General features: G+C 39.0%; 1 protein-coding gene across 9 annotated transcripts in view; it reads left to right on the top strand.

The window, feature by feature from the left end:
- Positions 1–257: 257 nt before the first annotated feature.
- Positions 258–17,964, top strand: part of FOCAD (focadhesin) — a 324,750-nt gene continuing 307,043 nt past the window's right edge. For all 9 annotated transcript variants that reach the window (XR_010322852.1, XM_064290441.1, XM_064290437.1 and 6 more), the window contains exon 1: positions 258–321. The gene's annotated coding sequence lies outside the window, so the exon portion shown is untranslated. The remainder of the gene's footprint in view (positions 322–17,964) is intronic.

The raw sequence follows: 17,964 nt of genomic DNA, 5'->3' as shown, positions 1-17,964 counted from the left end.
AACCTCCCAATGCAGCTTCACAGCCTGTGAGCACCGCTCCCCTCGCCCCAAGGGCTGGGGCAGCTGCCGAGCCAGAAGCCCCACCACCCCCGCCCCCCCCGCCCCCCCCGCAGCCTTCCAGCCGCAGTGCGCGGCCTTGGTCCTGGGCGCGCGTGCGCGTGGGGGGAGGTGGCCTGGCCGAAACCAGAGGAGGCGGGGCAGGGCATCACAGCCTGCAGCCTATTGGCTCTTTCCCCGTAGTCTCCGCCCCCGGGCCTTCGAGACGGCGGGGCGGGCGACGTCAGGCAGCCGGCGCGGGGCTGAGCTTGTGGCAGAAGGAAGGTAAGCGACGTGGGGTGGCAGGCGACGGGTCGCGGGTCGCTGCCCCCGGTTCAGGAACCGCTGGGTCATGCCCCCCTGCGGCCTGGCTCGGCTTGCGTGAAGGGCGGACGAGGTCCTGCGGGCCTGGGAATGTACTGAGAGTTGGGACAGTGGAGCATGCGGTAGCAGGGCCGCGTCGCCGCGTGGGGGCCCAGGGGAGGGAACTGGTCTTGCTCATTGCCCTCGTCCTTTCCCACCTTGGCTCCGAGCTCCGGGAGGACCAGGCCTTCTGCGGTTAGAGAGTTCCGAGGGGCCTGCGCGGGGCCGGCTGTGGTGCCTGCGGTGGGGCTCTGCGGGATCCTGACTTGGAAAGTGGTCGGCGCGATCTTTGCTACTTAGCTGCAGCAGGTTGCAGTCCCACCATCCCTAGACGGGTTCCTTAGTCGGGGGCACCGTAAGGGGATCCTGGCCGCGACCTGGTTGCCCTGGGGCGACTGTCTTCTCTTCATTCTCAGTGACTCATTCGGATCATGCCCACTTTAATGCTAAGGCTTATGGGTGAGCAGGGCCTGTTTTCAGACCTCTAGGCTCTCTGCCTCTGTCCTCCCTTGAAGGAATTACCTGAAGAAATAGCGCGCGCGTGTGTGTGTTTTTTTTGTGTGTGTTTTGAATTGTCCACAACTGCTATGCGGAGATTTGCAGAGACTTGGCAGAGGTGTTACACTCACTCTCCATGACTTTTAATTTCAGCCCATGGCATCCCGATCCCTTAGTTCAGTTCCTAAATTTGGAGCTTTTGAAATCAATACAGTCATCCTCTGAAGTATCATGCGTGCATACATGCATGTATTCATTCATTCAGCAAAATTTATTGATGACTTCCTTGATGGACAGAGTCTTGTGTCAGAAACTAAAAAGGCATCCTCTGCCTTTTCTCCCAGTTTATCTGCTAGCTTTATTGTTCACATTTGAGATGGAACTTTTTGTTGATGGTTGAATATCAGGTTCTAGATTTGAGTACAAAAGCTTATGTTCCTGTATCATAAGATAGAGCTCTTTTGGGACCTCACTCAGTTTATTTACTTTCACCTCTATTAAGCCTTTCACTGTTAAGCTCTGAGGGGTAATCATGCTAAGTACACCCGTGAAGTCTTCTCCTTGGGTCTCTGTCCCCTGTCTGTCAAGCAAAGCGATGGGATTAGAAGTATTCTGTGACATTTGAGGTGTTCGAAGAAGGAGAGAAGGGGCAGATGGTATGTTTACTGAACTGTTACCACTGAACAACTATTAGCACTTGGGAACTGACTATTTTAAAATACAGGATGTGTTTTATGGTTATATATTTTAACATTTCTAAATCAGTCCAGATTCACTTTCTGACTAGCAAACAATTACATATGCACTATTTTGAGTCACGTACAATTTCTGTATACAAAGCACTATGACTCATCTAAATTTTGAAATGTAATAATCAGGAACTTTTGAATCTTAAATTTAAAGGTATGGTATAGAAACAATTGGATAAGAAGGCAATTTTCAAAGCATTTTGACTTACTTCGGTAGATTCCTAAAACGTCTGTCTTGATTTACTGCTTACTCTAATATTAGCTAGTTACCATCATCTAGCTAATGTCTTTCGATATCCTGTCTATGTCAACATTTATTTTATAAACCTAGAATTTACTGGGTATCAATTGATCTTGCCTTCTGTTGAGGCCTGATAATCAAAAGGTAAACAGATCATTAACTTGGGAATAAATATGCCCATAGAGATGTAACAGTGTTTTTCATTTGTTGATTGATTGATGATACTTACAAGTAGATCATTTGGCCTTTTTCCAGGTGTAATAAAAATCATTTCTAACATGGTTCTTCTAAGACATCATATTTGTAACCTTATGATACTTTTTGGAGATTGTCCACAAACCATTAGGTGAATTAAATTGTTCATATCACTATAAGGGGTTTGGAAACTTTAAGAAAATTTAACTTCTCAAAATTTTGCTTTTGCTAGATCTTTTCTAGTCCTAGAAATGGACCATATCAAGATGGGTAGTTTGAAGAAAAATGCAAGAGTTGAGGAAAAAGTGCTAATGGAGTTTTTTAAACTAGAAAGAAAAAGTATTGAAAAAATGCTGTTATAACTATCTTTAGAAGAAGTATAAGGAAATAATAATGTAAGGATTATTTGTGGATCTATAGCAAAATTTGATATTAAACAGTATTCCTTGGTTTAAACAATGAACTCAGTTTATCTAATAAAAGAAACCTGGGGTGATAACTTAAACTTTGATCAAGTGGGTGGTACTTGTCTCTTTAGGTGATACGAAATATATAAACATTATATTTTTTAAAAAGTACTAAACACTGGGAGATGTATAAGATAATATAATGATGTAGTTATATTCTAAGTGTAATACGCAAGTAGTCCCCGACTTAGGACGTGTTCTAGTTACGATGAACTACACTTAACTGCCTTCTGTTTTTTTTTTTTGTTGTTGTTAGTAAGGAGCCCTGGTGGTACAGTGGTTAAGAGCTCAGGCTGCTAACCAAAACGTTGGCAGTTCGAATCCACCAGCTGCTTCTTGGAAACTCTGTGGGGCAGTTCTACTCTGTCATATAGGGTCTTTATGAGTTGGAGTCGATTTCACAGCAACAGGGTTTTTTTCTTTTGTATTGTTAATAATATGTACTACATACAATGTGACAGTGTGTAATTTGCTGATGTTACCATTGTCACATGTATATTTGTAAATTGATATGTAATGTTTCCAACCACAAATGCAAAGATTAGATTTGTGAAGACACTGATAATAAAAGGCAATAATAATGAAAAAAAAAAAAAAAGGTGTTTGACCTCTCTCAGAACCAACTTATGATCGAGTTGTTGGAACGGAACCCTGTTGTAAGTTGGGGACCACCTATAAATGTTTTGATTCACAGTTAACGATAAACTGGATGGAGGTGCATGTACTATTTCAGTATGGTAGGGAACTAGATTTGCTAAGCAAATAGGACAGGAATGTTTATTAATTTTCCTTCTATTTTAATGATTTGAAACAAATTTTTCAAGCAACATGGATGAGCCCATGCATTTTCGAACAATAGTTTAATTACACAGTTTTTTATAAATTGGGGCCCTCAAATACTGCTTCTGGTCTCATAATTTTTTAACTTTTTCAAGTCAGATTGGAAATAATAAAACTACAGTTATAATTTTTTAATTTTGTTAATTTATATTGACTTTCATTTAACTAACCTGAATTCCCCAACCCATGATGGGGATGGCACAGGACTGGGCAGCGTTTTGTTCCACTGTGCGTGGGGTTGCTGTGAGTTGGGGGCTGACTTGATGGCAGCTGACAAGAACAACTTTAGTTTTATATATTTTGAAGATACTTCATAAGCCTTGACATTAATATTGTATAATTTTTATTTTTCATGATGGGAAAACATTTCTTTAGGCCAGAGGAAATCGAGACTTTGAACTGCATAGATATTTAGTGTGTTGTTATTATTTAGTTATAGATTTATCTTTTCACTTGTCTGTTTAAGAGTTCAGTTCTTTCTAGGACAGTAGAATATATTTTCTAATCCCTTTTTGGTCATAAGAATGGACTGCTTGCTAATTTGATTGATAAGCATGCTCAAGAAATGTTGCAATTGTGAATGCTGCGAATAGTTTCCTTAATGAGGTTTTTTTGGCTGCCAGGGTGAATTGGTAGCTTTTCCTCCAATCCTAACAAGCCTTTCTCTTTCTCTGCCTAGCCACTTTCACAATTTACTTTGTATTTTACTCTGTTTAATAACCCTTTTACAGGTTGGTATACAAATCAAACTTTTTAGGTTTTAATATATGCTATTAGGACAGAGGGAGCCCTGGTGATGCAGTGGTTAAGAGCTCGGCTGCTAACCGAAAGCGTAGTGGTTCAGATCCACCAGCAACTCTTCGGGAGAAAGATGTAGCAGTCTGCTTCTGTAAAGATTTACAGCCTAGGAAACCCTATGAGGCAGTTCTACTCTGTCCTGTAGGGTTGCTACAAGTCGGGAATCGACTTGACGCGCTGCGTTTGGTTTTGGTTTGGTTTTGCCAATTTGATCCCATGTATATAGATCTTAAAAGAATATAATCTAAGGCAGAGATTTTTTACTAGTTAAGCTAAACTATTGTTTGGTTTTAAGAAGACTTCGAGATATTTTTGGCTTAAGGATTGTTATGGATTCAAGCAGGTCCCCTCAAAAATGTGTGTCAGCTTGGCTAGGCCATGATTCCCAGTATTGTGTGATTGCCTACCATTTTGTCATCCGAAGTGATTTTCCAATGTGTTGTAAATCCTACCTCTATGATGGTAATAAGGCAGGATTAGAAGCAGTTTTGTTAATGAGGTAGGATTCAGTCTATTAGATTTGGTTATATCTTAAATCAATCTCTTTTGAGATATGAAAGAGAGAAGTGAGCGGAGAGATAGGGGGACCTCACACCACCAGGAAAGCAGTGCCTGGAGCAGAGCATGTCCTTTAGACCCGGGGTTCCTGTGCTGAGAAGCTCCTAGACCAAAGGGAGGTTGATGACAAGGACCATTCCCCAGAACCAACAGAGAGAGAAAGCCTTTCCCAACCAGAGCTGACACCCTGAATTTGCACTTCTGGCCTCCTAAGCTGTGAGAGAATAAATTTCTTTGTTAAAGCCATGCACTTGTGCTATTTCTGTTATAGCAGAACTAGATGACTAAGACGAGGCTTAAAGATTATTTGAGGACAATAGTTTTGGGCAGAATGATGTTTTTAAAATGGTTGTCAAGCAGGCCATTCCTCTGTGTCAGGCCCTCTAGGGCTTCCCATCTTACTCAGGCCCATCCAAAGCCCACAGCCGGCTGCAGGTGGTCACGTGATCTGGGTCTCTCCTTCACTCTGTTTTTTCTCACTGACTAACTTGCTCACTTGTACCAGTCACACTGGTGTGTTTCGCTAAACTTGTCAAGCATGCCTGTACCCCTAGTATGCCTTTCATCTGGAATGCTCCTTATTTCCTTCGGGTCTTTGCCCAAATGTCATCATATCAGAAAGGCCTTTACTCTTTGATAGATGCCAAAAATATGTAAAAACCGAACCAAACCCATTGTTGTCGAATTGATTCCTTCTCATAGAGACCTTGTAGGACAGAGTAGAATTGCCCCACAGGGTTTCCAATGAGCAGCTGGTGGATTTGAACTGCCGACCTTCTGGTTAGCAGCCGAGCTCTTAACCACTGTGCCACCAGAGCTCAATTTAGCTATTGATGACTAAAGTTTTAGGTTTCTACATATTATTTTGTATGTGCCTTTGGAAAATTAAACTGTTTGAACTGCAGCCTATGCAATTAAAAATACCCTTCTAGACTGAGGCTAACGTACTTGATTAAACTCAGGTTGGAGGAAGTTGAACACACTGGAGGAGCACTTGATTTTTTTTTTCAGGAACAGATGGATTAATCTCCTGGCAAACAATTTAGAATCAAAGGTAATTCTGTTAGCTTACTTGTTTGGAACTCTGCGGGACTATTAGAGCTTCTAATAACTCAAAGGTGTGACTTTCTCATTAAATAGCTCTTAATAAACAGTGTAATTGGATCAAGTGCGACTTTATTTTATCTTGGTGTATGCTGTGGTGAATCTGCCTCTTTAGACACTGATAAAAGACTGTGGCTTCAAGTAAGTAAATAAGATCACTTTTTTTTTTTTTTGTTGAGGCTAAAATAGTCTTATCTTTTTATTTGAAGAGAGTTAATAATTTCTTTTTAATTTGAGAAAGTAATATATGCCTAGTGTAGAAAAAAAAAATTAAATGTAGGAAATGTTAAGGAGGAATGTAACAATCACCCATAATTTTCTTGCCCAGAAACAATCTTAATTAACATTTTTGCATATTCACTTTGTCCTTTTTTTCCTTAATCTTATGTTTGTGTGCGTGTGTGTATTTAACATGGCTGTGTTCATGATAGTATATACTTTTTTTCAGGTTTTTTTTTTTAATTCTATCATAAGTATTACTTTATATTATTAAACTCTTTGTAAATGTTATTCTAAATTACTGATCAATATTTTATCTGCATATTCCTTAGTTTACCTATTATTTCAGTTTCTCATAAATAGCCCTTCAGTGAATAACTTTGCCCAAAAGTATGTGCGCTTTTGCGGCTTTTCTTTCTTACCTTAGTTTTGAAGTAACTTGTATAGAACTTGAAGAATGTAAGCCACACTTTGGGATATAGCCAACAAGTGCTAAACACTAAGATCAGATGCCCACTATGTAGTACCCTGACTCCCCACTCCTGTAGTGTGGCTTAGTTTTTGTCCTACCCCAGACTCTCAGCTTTATTATGCCAGGGTTTCCTAATGAAACTCAGTGTTGTGGCTGGGGCTTGGGGAGACCCTCCTGGTCCTGGGAACCATACTAGTTCTGCCTTGTTTCTGTGGCTTTGCTCCTGAGCCTATCTGCCCTCCCTTGAGGATCTTTGTATCAGTTTGGAAGTAAGCCACGTTGGGAGCAATTTCATAGATGGTATTTGAATTTGAGTTGAGATGGAGAAGTAGACCAGTCTTTGAGGATGAAATGAAGCTCTCTGAACGTTGGCTTTATTGTGAGTTGCTGGTCCATGAAGCTCTTGCTGCTGTCTAGTCAGTCATTTACTTCCAACAAAGTGTTAAAAAGTTCCATTAAGCCTATACATGTGAAAATTGTATGTAGTGGTTTTAAAATTTGTGAAATTAAAAAAAAAAAAATTCTCATGAGGAGTGGCAATCAGCTTGGAGACTTTTTTTCCTTCTTTTTTCGTTTGTTTAAATGAGATTCTTAAGTTAGCTTTATCTGATAGACATTCCAACACTGTACTCTGTCAACTGGATGCCAGTGTTTCTGTCTAAGATCCTTTTCTAATTCTTGAATACGATGCTGGGTGGTGGTGTGCTAAAGCGAAATGATTTACTAATGATCATCTGCTCAGGGTGGTTGTGAAGATTAATTAATACCTGATTATCAAATACCTTACAAATAAAAAAGGCTATATGAGTAATGCTAGCTGTCTAATAGAAGATTAGTAAAGTTACTTCTTTGTGTAATTACATGTTTAAAATGCTTTTTGCCCCAGTGGGAAATACAGAGGTGATGCTGTGGTTTTTAAAGAGTTGTAATACATAGGTTAAGAGCATAGCAGTGATAAATAATAGCTGTCAACTGAAGCATTCATTTAAGACTTTGTCAAGCAACAGAGATCCACTTTCCATCTCTGTTAGATACTGCTGAGAACAGTGAAGAATCAGTCTTGTGAACATTTGCATGTGTTCTTTTTTTTTTCTTAAGGAAATATACCAAAATGAATAACAGCGTGATAAAATCTCACTAATCTGCATTCTGCTGATTTAGGATTTGGACTTGACTGTACTACCTACATAAAAATTATTTTCTCAGTTAAAAAAAAAGGGTGCTGGGAAAAAGGATGTGTCTAAAAAGAACTAATTACTTCCAAACCCTAGATGTGTTGGAAAGCGAATTCAGGTTACTGTATTTGAAAATAAAATTGTTTAAAACTTATTTTTCTAATTCTTGTTTTTAATTTAGTCTCTTTTCCTTGTATCTTAATTACTAAGAAAGATATAGATTCTCCTCTCTTTCTTACTTCTGTTTTGGGAAGTTGACCTGAAAACAAACAGTAGGATCCTGACTCTTAATTTTTTAGGGTCTCTATTGTTTATTGTCTATAGGGTCGCTATGAGTCGGAATCGACTCAATGGCAGTGGGTGGGTTGGTATTGTTTATTGGGGAAACCCTGGTGGTGTAGTGGTTAAGAATTTGGCTGCTAACCTAAAGATTAGCAGTTCCAATCCACCAGGCGTTCCTTGGAAACTCAATGGGGCAATTCTACTCTTGTCCTACAGGGTTGCTATGAGTCGGAATTGACTCGACGGCAGTGGGTATTGTGTATTGGAGCCCTGGTGGTGCAGTGATTAAGAACTATAGCTGCTAACCAAAAGGTCGGCAGTTTGAATTCACCAGCCGCTCCTTGTAAACCCTATGGGGCAGTTCTACTCTGTCCTGTAGAGTTGCTATGAGTTGGAATAGACTCAAAGCCAACAGGTTTGGGTTTTGGTTATTGTGTATTAGTTACGGTACTGAACACAATAATTCAATGAACATTTATTGATTGCTTATGACAATTGCTAGGTCCTGCATGTAGGTGAACAAGACACGGTTGGTTCTTTGAAGAAACTCAAAAGTCCAGGATAATAATGCAGGAAGCTTGGTCAGTGATGTATCCTTCCCATTTGAGGTGTCTTTCAGCCTTTTCACTGGCGTCTAAGCAGACACCACCATTACACAGATGGATACTTTCCCCTTCAGAAGAGACGAGAAGGCCTTCTACATCTTGAGGACTGATTACAATCCTCTCAGACCTGGAAGGGACATTAGTAAATGTCTGTTCTCAACTGTCCAGTTTGTCTCCTCTACGCCATGTACGTGTATTCTCTGCTTGGAATATGAGGCCAAGTCATCGTTCAACCTGGTTTCTGAGGCAGCTGTGTGGATTGACAAAGAATGTGCAGCGGCTTCCTGCTTGATCTTCTTGCTTCTGGACATTTCTTTCTGAACATTTCACAGTTATTTCAAACTATGTTTCTACAAGTCAACACTTCTACACAGATACTTCCCTGTTTCATTGAGCTGTGTTTTGAACTGTCTCATCATGGGGCTACCTGACAGGCAAGCATTCATTTGTGGCAGTGTCTGTGTGGTAGTGTTTGAATTATCATTTGGGCAAATAATTTCACCAAATATTTACTTATTTTAGAAAAATAAATGGAAAATGTGAAACATGGAAGTGTGGATATCAGTGATAAGAAGCATAGATTTACTACAGAGTGACACTTAATTGCTGTGATGGAAGTGGTCAGTTTTTCTCCTTTGTTCCATACTCACACTTGTACTTAAACTGAGCAGTTGATGAAATATGAGTATAAAATCAAAGAACATATAAAAATGTGGGAGATGTCACGGTTGCTAGTGATGTTGTCACAAGAATGAGGGTTAAGTTTAGATTGATAATTGCTTTGTGTTCTAGACACGGAGCACCCCTAGAAGATATGTTTTTTTTTTTAAATAATTTTTATTGTGCTTTAAGTGAAAGTTTACAAATCAAGTCAGTCTCTCACATAAACTTATATACACCTTACTACATACTCCCAATTACTCTCCCCTCAATGATACAGCCGCTCCCTCCTTCCAGTATCTCTTTTCGTGACCATTTTGCCAGCTTCTAACCAGCTCTACCTTCCCATCTCCCCTCTAGACAGGAGATGCCAACATAGGCTCAAGTGTCCACCTGATGCAAGTAGCTCACTCCTTATCAGCATCCTTCTCCAACGCGTTGTCCAGTCCAATCCACGTCTGACAAGTTGGCTTTGGGAGCGGTTCCTGTCCTGGGCCAACAGAAGGTTTGGGGACCATGACCGCTGGGGTCCTTCTAGTCTCATTAAGTCTGGTCTTTTTATGAGAATTTGGGGTCTGCATCCCACTGTTCTCCTGCTCCCTCAGGGGTTCTCGGTTGTGCTCCCTGTCAGGGCAGTCATCGGTTGTGGCTGGGCACCATCTAGTTCTTCTGGTCTCAGGATGATGTAATCTCTGGTTCATGTGGCCCTTTCTGTCTCTTGGGCTCGTAATTACGTGTGTCCTTGGTGTTCTTCATTCACCTTTGATCCAGATGGGTTGAGACCAATTGATGCATCTTAGATGGCTGCTTGCTAGCGTTTAAGACCCCAGACACCACCCTTCAAGGTGGGATGCAGAATGTTTTCTTAGTAGATTTTATTATGCCAATTGACTTGGATGTCCCCTGAAACCATGGTCCCCAAACCCCTGCCCCTGCTTTGCTGACCTTCGAAGCATTCAGGTTATTCAGGAAACTTCTTTGATTTTGGTTTAGTCCAGTTGTGCTGACCTCCCCTGTATTGAATGTTGTCCTTCCCTTCACCTAAAGTAGTTCTTATCTACTATCTACTATCTAATTAGTAAATGCCCCTCTCCCACCCTTCCTCCCTCCCTCCCCCCTCTCGTAACCACAAAAGAATGTTTTCTTCTCAGTTTAAACTATTTCTCAAGATCTTATAATAGTGGTCTTATACAATAGAAGGTGTAAGTTTTACACATTTGACTGGATTACATGTTTTTAGGGTTGCAGCATACACAGAGATACAGACCTGTTTGCTTAAGCTTGTGAGCTACTTTGGGAACCTGATTCAACGGTGTATATTCAAACCTAGATATCCCTTTAAAGATTTACTTGGTTACCTGAGGTACGGCAAGATAAAATGGAAAACACAAGGCTTTGGATTCAGACTTAGAATAATAAGAGTAGAGTAATAATAGCTAACATTTTTAAAGTGTTTGTTATGTGCCTGGCCCTGAGAGAAATGCTTTACATGGATTATTTTAATTTTTACAAACACCCTCAATGTACTGTATATTAAGGAGCCATGGTGGTGCAATGGTTAGGCGCTCAGCTGCTACCCTAAATGTCGTTGATTTGAACACACCTGGCTCTGCAGGAGAAAGGACTTGGTGATCTGTTCCTGCAAATTGCACCCTAGGGAACCCTATGAGATTATTATAATCTGCCCTATAGGGTCTCTATGAGTCGGACTCAACTTGATGACACACACCACCACCACTACCAACAACACTTTCAAGCGGAGTGGTTAAACAAATATAAGATTAACCTTATATTTAACCAATGAGGAAACAGGCTTCGAGGTGTTAAGTGATTTACTTAATTTTAAATAGCTAGTGCTGGAGTTAGAATTTGTGTCCGGGTCTGTTTCTCCCCTGCAAAAGTCCGTGCCCTTTTTTCCCTGTGTCTGGTTGCTCTTTCACGAAGGTAGGTATGTGCTTAGTATTCAGATTAAAGGCGTTTTTCACTTTCAGCAGTTTTACGGTTTGCAAAAGAATGTATGACGTTGCTTTACCGTGCGCTGTGCGGTGTATTCATTTGAACATCTTCAGGATAGTTCTTCTAACAGTGCAGTGATTTTTTTTTTTTTTTTTTGTAGTTGTAATTGTACCTATTTAGGAATCGAATTTGGAGTTACTCTCCCTGTCCATTATGGGCTACATGGACTACTAGTTAACATTATGGACATTTGTTCTCTTCCCTATAAAATTTCTTTGCTTATTTGTTCTTCAGCTTTCATTAGTACTAAGTATGTGAGCTAAAATAACTAAACTGTAACTACTCCATTGTACATGAATTTCAGAATTTAGTTTTAATGAAAAGAAATGAGGCTGATTGGTCAGTTTGCAGCAATCAAAAAAAAATGTTGCCTTTAGCGTGTAATCAGTCTACAAAACTGTTTTTAAGAGTAAAGTTTTTATTTTGTATTAAATTTCCCAGGAGTCTAAATGGAATTATTGGAATGGTTATGTTTCTCCTTGAAAATGAAGGAACTAAGTTTTTAAATGGTCTAAAGTTAATTGAATCTAGCTAGCTGAATTACACTGACCTCTTTTCAGTATTACTTGTTCTATAAAACATTGGTAAAATGGGTAGCAAAGTAATAATCTTTCACTGCTTGTAAACACTTTCAAGTTGTTGCCACTCACTTTATGAAAGGTTGACACTAATAGTAGATTTCTATGCTTGTGGTAATGTGGGTTTCAGAATGTCACATCCCTTATTTCTTAAAAAAAATATATTAGGATCTGAAGAATAAATTTCGTATTTTGGTAACTTTATTCAAATTACAAGAGTACATGTTCTTATGAAAAGAATTAGAAAATAAGAACAAACAAAAAATCACCTATAATTCATAATTCCCAGATTTTCCTATGTGCTTATGTACCCTGGAGCCAGACCGCTTGGGTGTGAATTTCAAACTACTTGGGTTTGAAGGCCGCTTACTATGTGACCTTGGGAAAGTTACCTAACTTTTTCTATGCTTCAGTTTCTTCATCCATAAAATAAGTACTTACCTCATAGGGTTATTGTAAGGGTTAAATGAATTAATATATGTAAGATGGAGACCTGGTGGTGCAATGGTTAAGAGCTGGGCTGCTAACCAAAAGGTCAGTAGTTTGAATCCACCAGTCACTCCTTGCAAACCCTGTGGGACAGTTCTCTGTCCTATAGGGTTGCTATGAGTCGGAACAGACTCGATGGCACATAACAACTTAACAACAACATATGTAAGATGCTTAGAATATTGCCTGGCTCATAGTAAGAGACATGTAAGTGTGGTTTAAAAAACTTTTTATCATGAAAAATTTCAAAGATATATAAAAATACAGAGAGTGGTGTTGTGTACTTATCTTTTATCAGCATTTAACCATTGTTGTTTTATCTGTCACATGACCTGGAGTATTTTATATAAAATACATTATTTTATCGTAAATATTTCTGTTTTTACCATATTAATATTTGCTTAAAAGTAAATTATTTTAGAGAACCAGTGCAGAAAATTTGAGCCATTTTTGAGGAAATAGAAGTAAAATACCTATAAAATACATTTTTTGATGCTTTACAAAATTTCAGTTAACTGGATATTGCTTAAAGTAAGAATTTGGTGATTTTGCTACCGAATTTAGACATTTATTGGCAAGTATGATCTTTAAAATGAGTGGGCATCAGTTTTATTGTAAATATACTATGAATATATTATACATGGAGCCTTTATGGCACAGTGGTTAGGAGCTATGGCTGCCAAACAAAAGATCAGCAGTTCGACTTCACCAGCCACTCCTTGGAAACCCTATGGGTCAGTTCTTCTCTGTCCTGTAAGGTCACTAGTTGTCAGAATCAACTGGACAGCAAGGTTTTTTTGTTTGTTTATATTATAAATATGTATTTTTGTATGGACATAAAATCCTGAATTAAAAAAAAGTTTTGTACTGAAAAATTTGAGTAATTACTCTGTTGGCAGAGCAAAAACATTTTAAAATTGTATTGTTAAAAAATCAACTTATACACGCACTTCACTAAAGAAGATATTCAGGCAGCTAACAGATACATGAGAAAATGCTCTCGATCATTAGCCATTAGAGAAATGCAAATTAAAACCACGATGAGATTCCATCTCACTCCAGCAAGGTTGGCATTAATCCAAAAAACACAAAATAATAAATGTTGGAGAGGCTGCGGAGAGATTGGAACTCTTATACACTGCTGGTGGGAATGTAAAATGGTACAACCACTTTGGAAATCTATCTGGCGTTATCTTAAACAGTTAGAAATAGAACTACCATACAACCCAGAAATGCCACTCCTCGGAATATACCCTAGAGAAATAAGAGCCTTCACACAAACAGATATATGCACACCCATGTTTATTGTGGCTCTGTTTACAATAGCAAAAAGCTGGAAGCAACCAAGGTGTCCATCAACGGATGAATGGTTAAATAAATTGTGGTATATTCACACAATGGAATACTACGCATCGATAAAGAACAGTGATGAATCTGTGAAACATTTCATAACATGGAGGAACCTGGAAGGCATTATGCTGAGCGAAATGAGTCAGAGGCAAAAGGACAAATATTGTATAAGACCACTATTATAAGATCTTGAGAAATAGTATAAACTGAGAAGAACACATACTTTTGTGGTTATGAGGGGGGGAGGGAGGGAGGGTGGGAGAGGGTTATTTCCTGATTAGTTAATAGATAAGAACTACTTTAGGTGAAGGGAAGGACAATACTCATTACACGGAAGGTCAGCTCAACTGGAGTGGACCAAAAGCAAAGAAGTTTCCGGGATAAACTGAATGCTTCAAAGGTCAGCGGAGCAAGGACGGGGCTTTGGAGACCATGGTTTAAGGGGACTTCTAAGTCAATTGGCAAAATAATTCTATTATGAAAACATTCTGCATCCCACTTTGAAATGTGGTGTCTGGGGTCTTAAATGCTAACAAGCGGCCATCTAAGATGCATCAATTGGTCTCAACCCACCTGGATCAAAGGAGAATGAAGAACACCAAGGTCACACGACAACTAAGAGCCCAAGAGACAGAAAGGGCCCCATGAACCAGAGACCTACATCATCCTGAGACCAGAAGAACTAGTTGGTGCCCAGCCACAGCCGATGACTGCCCTGACAGGGAGCACAACAGAGAACCCCTGAGGGAGCAGGAGATCAGTGGGATGCAGACCCCAAATTCTCACAAAAAGACCATACTTGATGGTCTGACTGAGACTAGAGGAATCCCGGCAGTCATGGTCCCCAAACCTTCTGTTGGCCCAGGACAGGAACCATTCCCGAAGACAACTCATCAGACATGAAAGGGACTGGACAGTGGGTAGGAGAGAGATGCTGATGAAGAGTGAGCTATTTGTATCAGGTGGACACTTGAGACTGTGTTGGCATCTCCTGCCTGGAGGGGGGATGGGAGGATAGAGAGAGTTGGAAGCTGGCAAAATTGTCACGAGAGACTGGAAGGGCTGACTCATTAGGGGGAGAGCAAGTGGGAGTACGGAATAAGGTGTATATAAACTTATATGTGACCGACTGACTTGATTTGTAAAAGTTCACTTGAAGCTCAATAAAAGTTAATAAAAAAAATCAACTTATAAAGGCATTAACTTTGAAGACTTAGATTGGATAATGTAAAAATTGTAGAGAAAAATGAGTCTTTGGATTTTAAAAGATAAATTTTCATCTGTATACCTTTATTCATTTGTATAACATTTAGATATACATATATATGATACTTTTAAAAATGATTATTCAAGAGTAATTGGATAAATTATTATAACACAGCAGTCATTATTCAAGTTGGTGACTTTCTTTCTTTAGTGCCTGGTTCTCCTGGACAGCAATCACTTCTAACTTGGAATTTCCCGCCTCTGATCTTATTTTAGGCTCCGATTACAAAATCAAAGTACAAGTAGCATGTGATATTGACTGTGAAGGAACTAAATTGTAAAGGCAGGCATTTGATTGCAATTTGATGTACTTTTAGTAAATTGCATCCGGTGAGATCATCAGATCTTATATTCACCTAAACTTGCTCAGTACTTGAATTATAGATTGTAAAATTCCTGGGCTGTGATGCAGTAGTAGGAAAAACGCCAGTCATATCTCATGTTATTAATGGTCCAGTGGAAAGAACGCTCTATTGGAAGTCAAGAAACCACCCTTCTCACCTGAACTATGCCATGATGGTTTGCTTTTTTTGAAAGTTGCTTAACTTAACCTCTATGACATTTGGCTTGTTCGTTTCTCCAACGAAAATGTGGATGGGAGATGATCTCAGGTTCCTCATATTAGTTGGGGAAATACTACCATGACAAACCCCAATATGCAGTGGTTCAGACAAGATAGAAGTTTATTTATTTCTCACATAATATTGTCGTTCCAGGTTAGTATGCAGCTTTACTCAAAGCTACATTTAGGGATCTAGGTTCCTTTCATTTTATTTCTTCAACAGTGTCCTAGGGGCATTGTCTTTATGTGCATGTTGAATTGGTTTATTGCCAAGACCTTGTGGAAGAGAGAGTGGAGGATGCAGGCTCAGGCATGGAAGTGGCACAACCCTTCTGCTCAAACTCCAGCAGAGAGAACTTGTTCGTGTGGTCATATCTAATTATGCTTGAGGCTAGGAAATGTTATGAAGCCTGTCAGGCTACAGTTTTTTTAATACAGAAGAAGGAGAGAACATATTGGAGGATAGCTAGCAGCCTCTGTCATCCTCACAGACCCTGCTTTCTCTGATTATTGACTAAGCAACTCAGTCAGACCATTTAGTTGCCCTCTCTCAGCTTGATTTTGAAATAACTGGCTAACTTAAAAGTATTTTCTACTCTTAGCTTAGTTTAAAGATGCCTTGGTGGTCTCTGAGAATATAACGACTAAAAGTTGCTTTTGCTTGCACTTACTGTTTAGTCTTAAAGACTGTCCGTTGAGATTTCCCCGTAACCTTCCCATTTGTAGGAATCATGTGGTTAGGAAGGCTCTGATTATCAAGTCCTGTTACTTTGGGAACCCAGCTGCCAGATCCCAGAGAGAATGTGTAGAAATACTTGGGGACTGGGAAGCAGTAGAGGAATGGTGAAGGTGTAAATATTGGATAGTAGAGCAAGGTGGATGGTTGAAAAGGTTAGGCAGATTTTTTTCTTTTTTTAAAAAAGGGGCAGGGCAAAGCAAGTAGGAGAATCTGGAATGTACTTCTGAGCCAGAGTCCTGATGCATTTGTAACATCAGCTGTTATTTATTGATGGTGCTCATCAGCTTTTCTGTAAGCACCCTACCTCGAACAACAAAACAAAAAGTCAAAATATGTGCTTAAAATACTCAGACTGATGGTTCCACAGCTTAATTTTTGGAAGGAAGAAACTAAGGAAATACCATGACTGATAATTGGAATATTTTGTAAAGTGTTAGAAAAGAAAAAAGTCCTTTTAGAAAATAAAGACAAAAAAAGAACCCCCAAACAAAAAATGACCCTTTTGGCTCTAAAACACAAGGTTCTAATAATGTAAATGAAGTATACATTTTTTATTAATCAGCCTGCTGATGACATTGCTCATGTAAATTAGCTGCAGGAATATACCTCTGTAGTCCTGACTTGCTCCCAGATTGCTGCCCTTGAGCCCTTCCTGTATAGACTTTTTAAAGTTAAGTGTGCTCAAATGTGTCTTTGTAGCCATGACTTCCCCCGCCCTCCAGCTACCCCACAGGATCAGTTAATCCCTCTGCTGGCTTCCCATAGTTTTCAGGAATATAATTAGATTTTTTTTTTTCTAGTTTTTCAGATTGCTTTCCTTCATTTGAGATTTGACCATACGTACTTTTTTTGTGATATATAGTTGTATGTTTTCATACCCCAGGGAAACTATTGAGAAAGAAAATTGAAACCCAAAGTGCTTTATGTATAATACTCCTGGTCCTTTATTTCTTCTAGAGTGAAATTGATAGATTTATTTTCTTGGAAAATAAATTTTTATAGGGCTGAAACACTTTGGCAGGTGATAATTGCTTATGTTAAACAAATGCTTTAATGCACTTGGAACTTAAATCATTTATTTTCAAGCATCTGTAAAAAAAAGTCATTAAAATTCTGTTTCTGATTTAGATTTACAAAAGGCACAATGACAGGTTGGAGATAAATCTTTTTAAATCAAACAGTCTTTTTTATAATGTGATTTATGGAGCATATTGTGACCAGTTTCCTTTTAGTAAAGTTTAGTTTAAAGTATAAAATGCCCAAAGGAAGTTGAGATTAAAAATAAAGTAGGACACATAGCTACCCTGCCCGTGGTAAAGAAAGCATGTGTACTTCTATTTTTTGAAATTCTGTAAGAGAATATTTTGTTTTTATACTTTGAAAGGCCAAATGGTTGTGATTAACCTTGAAACGTAAGTCTCCAGCAGATGAAAGACACTTGCAATTTGTAGCCCAAGGATAACAAATCAAGGATGATATCAAAACATATTGTAGCTTGGGTAGTGGTTTTGAGAATGCATAATTGCCATTAGTTAGGAAAGATAAAGTTACTATAGATTTAAAAAACCTAGTCTTTCTCTTGGTGGGTATTCTTTCTCTAAAGTGTCATACTGAAATAAGGGCTGTCTTTTTTTTTTTTTTGTAAGCTTAGGTATTTGTCATCTATACTTAAGTAATTTTGATAAAAACAACACTTTTTACC

The sequence above is a fragment of the Loxodonta africana genome, chromosome 9 (assembly GCF_030014295.1).
Source record: "Loxodonta africana isolate mLoxAfr1 chromosome 9, mLoxAfr1.hap2, whole genome shotgun sequence".
Classification (NCBI taxonomy): Eukaryota; Metazoa; Chordata; class Mammalia; order Proboscidea; family Elephantidae; genus Loxodonta; species Loxodonta africana.
Note: the sequence above shows the minus strand (reverse complement) of the source record. Positions and strands in the feature narration are given on the sequence as shown.